Source organism: Talpa occidentalis, unplaced genomic scaffold (assembly GCF_014898055.3).
Source record: "Talpa occidentalis isolate TD23 unplaced genomic scaffold, MPIMG_talOcc4v2.1 talOcc4.2, whole genome shotgun sequence".
Taxonomy (NCBI): Eukaryota; Metazoa; Chordata; class Mammalia; order Eulipotyphla; family Talpidae; genus Talpa; species Talpa occidentalis.
The window spans coordinates 30,610,611-30,615,400 of NW_023602073.1; the positions used below are offsets into that span (position 1 = coordinate 30,610,611).

General features: G+C 54.2%; 1 long non-coding RNA gene across 1 annotated transcript; it reads left to right on the top strand.

Annotated features, from left to right (window-relative positions):
- Positions 1 to 639: 639 nt before the first annotated feature.
- On the top strand, positions 640 to 4,398 carry LOC119251145 (uncharacterized). Its single transcript, XR_008553059.1, has 3 exons — positions 640 to 1,347; positions 3,890 to 4,272; positions 4,343 to 4,398. It is a non-coding gene; the product is annotated as an uncharacterized LOC119251145 (long non-coding RNA).
- The last annotated feature ends 392 nt before the right edge of the window (positions 4,399 to 4,790 follow it).

The following is a 4,790-nucleotide window of genomic DNA, read 5'->3' on the forward strand; positions in this document are numbered from 1 at the left end:
TTTTCTCCCCAGGACCCTCTCTCCAGCCTCTGGATAACAAACCTGGGGAAACAGGAAAGTAGATCATTTTTTCCTTTTACAAACCTATTTAGTATTGAGGACTTTAAAAAAAAAAAAAACATAACATTTAATGTATACTGTTAAAATTTACAGAAAAGTTGCAAAGATAGTACAGTTCTTATTCATCCCACACCATTTCCACTTGTTAACATCTTACATGAATACAGTTGTATTTTTTTCACAGCTAATGAAGCAATGTTGACACAATTACCAAACTCTGTGCTTAATTTCATCAGTTCTTCCTAATGTACATTTTATGTTCCATAATCCAATTGCCTCACTCAGTTACAGCCAGTTTCCTCGATGTGCCTCTTGCTGACTGTTTCTCTGACTTTGCTTGTTTTATAACGTTGACATTGTGAGGGAAGTGATATTTTGGAGAGGTGTTGGGTTCAGACAGTTGGGTTCTTGGGTCACGTCTGAGAAAAGTTTCACCAGATTCCCCCTTTCACATACACAGTGAGTTCCCCACAAGACAGAGACTTTTTGTCTCTGCCAAAGAGAAGTTTTTTATTTCTTTTTTAAAAAAGGGAAAGAGTCAGAACCCTGCTACCTCCCCCACCCACTGAGTAGCTCTCTCCCACCAACGGAAAGGAGGGAAAAAAAAAAACTGCAAGAACGAACTACAGATCAAGTGGGACACTGAGTAGAGAGGAACTATTTCAGGCACCGCACCCCACAAATGGGAACTGTGGAGAACGGTGAAGAAATCACCACAGAGGTGACCGAGCGGCTCCGGGCGCCATCAGAGGAAGACAAGGATTCCATGGTGACCTACAAATAGTCTAAGGCCAGCGGAGAACCACTGGGAAAAAGCAAAGGTCAGCAAGGACAGGTCTCTCTGCCACCTCATGACCAGAACAAAATTACCAACTAACTGATTCCCTGTTGGAACTAAGTAAATACAGAGGGAGGGAACTGTAAGGGACAGTGCCCAGCAACACAGCATCAACACTCTGGTGGAGTGTTGTCCCCAGTGCTAGTCTCAGTCTGGTGAACAGTTTCCGACACCCCTAAAGGAGCACTCCAAAGAGATGGAAGCCACCCTTAGGACAACTTGGATCCTTCTCCTTTGGGGACTTGCTGGCGCGGGTTGCACAGAGAGGAGGGGGCAGAGCTTGCTGGCTTTCAGGGCTGCTTCAGAACCCAGGGGTTCTCTGAGCCCCTCTGGCTGCACCCCCCCCAACAGTAAATGGACTGAACGGTGAAGAGGAGGAGGAAGAGGAGGACAAGGGTCCCCTGACAAAACTAAGCATCCCGGACAATCTAGACAGCTGGGAGGCCATGGTGAGCTCGGCCCTGGGGCCCCTTCCCTGCCCTACCTTCCCCCTCCCACCAGAACACCCTTCTTCTTGGTTCCCCTCCCTTTGATTAAGCTTTCACCCACCTCTGCTGGGAGCTAGTGGGTAGAAACCAACGCCATCCTCGAATCTCAGGTGTGCCCACGGAGGCCCTGAGAGGTGTGCCTCCCAACCTCCTGCCGGGCCCACAGGGGCACCCTGCTCCTCTGGCCCAAAGGTGGCATTTTGTAACTCGGCCTTGGCCAGTGCTGAGGAAGAACAGGCGCAGCTGCACAGGAAGCTAAAGGAGCAAAAGCTGCTCTGCTGGCTCCTGGCTCAGCAGGTAGCCCCATGGGACCAGGAGCCTGAGAAGATGGAGGCCCCAGGCCCCGGGGGGAAAGTGTGCCTGGGGAGACCCACCAGGCCCTTCAGGGAGCCATGGAGAAACTGCAGGTGAGTGTGTGTAAGGCAGGAAGGAATGGCCACAGGGCAGGTTTTCTGATCCAGCAGACCGGGTAAAGGAGAAGTGAGTCCTGGAAGCCTCAGTGAATTTTGCAGGCTTTTATTGGGATTTACCAGATACATGGCAGGTAGGGGTGCTAGGGGGCCAGGAGGCTGACAGGCCTCCCAGCCCCCAGCAAGTCTTCACTCTTTCTGGGCTCTCTGGCGTTCTCTGGTGGTCTCTGCTGCTCTGCTCTCTCGGTTCTGCTTGTGCTTCTCTGCTGCTGCTGGCGTCCCCGTGACGCGACCCTTAAAAGCCCATCTTAGCCCAGGTGAATCCCATCTACCTATGCCCACACCCTACTCCAGGTGTCCGTATCAGGCATGCATTTGGGACCGCAGGGTTCCATCATCCATCCTATGGGCGGGAGAGCAGAAAAGCCTGATACTTTTACCTTACCCTACAATCCACCCCCTCAGGGTTTTCTGCCAGACAGTCTATACAAGTGATACACATGTTTCTCTTGACGAATAGGAACACTGCAGCCATGGCCCACAAAAGCAAATGAAATATATCACAATGAAATATAACAGAACACAAATAAGTCCAGGCAGGGCATCAACCTAGTGGCAAAAAGAATTATTGGCACCAGTAGATGATCCACCACTTCCGCTGCCGAAGGCACTGCTCATGGGAGGGAGGGAACCACTCAGGCATCAGCCGTCACACGCCAGGAGCCATCGGGCCTCCCGGCCCCCACCGGCTGCAGTCTCGGCCACAAGCCACACACCGCATCCACCCCCAGGATGCACTCACTCTTGGGGTGGCGATTCTGTACTCTTTGGGGGTAATCGCCCATCCCTCAGGGTTTTCTATCTGTGGTCGCTCCAATGCTCCAGCATGCAGGCCCCTGCACTCAGGCCAACCCACTGCACAAGCACATGGGTCGGGGATCCGTGGATACAAGTCCACATGCGGCCTCTCTTGGGTCCCCTCTTTGGCTGTGGGCTCCACCACAAGCCACGTTCCCTACCCATCCCCCAAAGATGGGCTCCTCAGCTCCTCCCCCTCACTCAACTATGAGCAGGGCATCACCCACAGGTGATTTTAAAAGACTCACTGGCCTTTAGCTTACGTAGTGCGTAACAGCCGCTCAGGGCTTCTCGAACTTAGCACCAGCTTTTGCCTTCTCAGTTGGCTTTTTCTCCTCTGCTTAGCTGCTGGGCAGTACACCGGCTGCCTTTGGCCACCAAGGCCCACTGACACCCCCAGACTCCCATCTCTGGGGGTGTACAATCCCATCCTTCCTCAGGGTCCCCAAAACATATCAAACTTGCCAAGGTCCTCCCCCTTCTGGCGGGATTGTTAGTCCATTAGTCCAAGTTCATCGGCTTTTCCCTTTGTCCACACTGGGGAGCTCTGAGTCGTGGTCCTTTCTCCCCCGCTGATTCTTACTGCCTAGGCGGGGATTGTTGGCTGGTCCTCTCGGGCATCTCCTCCTCCAGGCGAGGTCTCATCCCGCAGCTCCCGGACTTTGCCCTTCCCCTGTCCCGCCATGACACGTCCAGCGCTGTCACAGGCAAACACTGTCTGCTGCTCCTCAGTCCCTCCCGGTCTTCGGAGGGCTCCATACCGGTCTGCATGGATCATCGTGCTGACTTACACCAATTGTAAGAGAGGAAGGAATGGACAGGGGGCAGGTTTTCTGATCCAGCAGACTGGGTCCAGGAGAAGAGTGTCCTGGAAGCCTCAGTGGCTTTTGCAGGCTTTTATTGGGATTTACTGGATACATGGCAGGTAGGGGTGCTAGGGGGTCAGGAGGCTGGCAGGCCTCCCAGCCCCCAGCAAGTCTTCACTCTTTCTGGGCTCTCTGGCGTTCTCTGGTGGTCTCTGCTGCTCTGCTCTCTCGGTTCTGCTTACGTTTCTCTGCTTTTGCTGTGAATGCCACCCTTAAAAGCCCGGTCTTAGCCCAGGTGAATGCCATCTACATATGCCCACACCCTACTCCAGGTGCCTGCATCAGGCTTGCATTCAGACCACAGGGTTCCCTCATCTATCCTAAAGGCGGGAGGGCAGAAAAGCCTGATAGTTTTATCTTTCCCTACAGTGTGGTTGTCCGGAGGGCTAGGCGGGCTAGGTGCTGGGCAGGCCAGCACTGCTGAGCCCCTGAGCCCGCTGTCTGGCCGAGGGCCGCTTTACCGAGCTCATGCAGGAGAAAGTGGGCTTACAGGACTGGATGGAGGAGCTGGAGCATCGATGTATCCAGATGTCTGGAGAGACTGACACCATCGGTGAGCAGGGAGGCTTGTGCCCTGCAGCTGGGGTGCTATGCAGAGGCTGGGGAGACCCCAGCAGCTGAGCTGTCTGCGCGCCCTCCCCCTAGGAGAATACATCACTCTCTACCAGAACCAGAGAGCAGTGATGAGGGAGGAGCACCAAGAGAAGGACGAGTCCATAAGGCAGCTGGCCCAGGACAAAGAGGAGATGAAGGTAGTCAGAGCTCTGGCTCCATGGTGGTGCGGCTGGGGCAGGGCAGGCTTCTGAGCATCTCTGCTTCCAGGTGAAGCTGTTAGAGCTGCAAGAGCTGGTTTTGCAGCTGGTGGAGGCACGCAACGAATGGCGGGCGAAGCCCTGAGCACCCGCCCAGAACCCTGCTGCTGAGCCCACTAGCGCATGCCTAGTCCCCAAGAAGCTTGGCACCGCCAACGTCCAAGGTGAGGAAAGCCCCTAACGGGGGGCTGTTCAGGAAGAGCACACTCCGCCAGGCACACAGCATCCTGTCTCTGTCTCTCTGTAGGGTAAAGAAAATATCAGGCTTTTCTGCCCTTCCGCCATCAGGATAGATGATGGATCCTTGTCCTGAATGCATGCCTGATGGCGGGCACCTGGAGTAGGGTGTGGGCATAGGTAGATGGGATTCAGCTGAGCTAAGACTGTGCTTTTAAGGGCGGTGTCACGGGGACGCCAGCAGCAGCAGTAGAAGCCGAAGCTGAAGCCGGTAGAGAAGC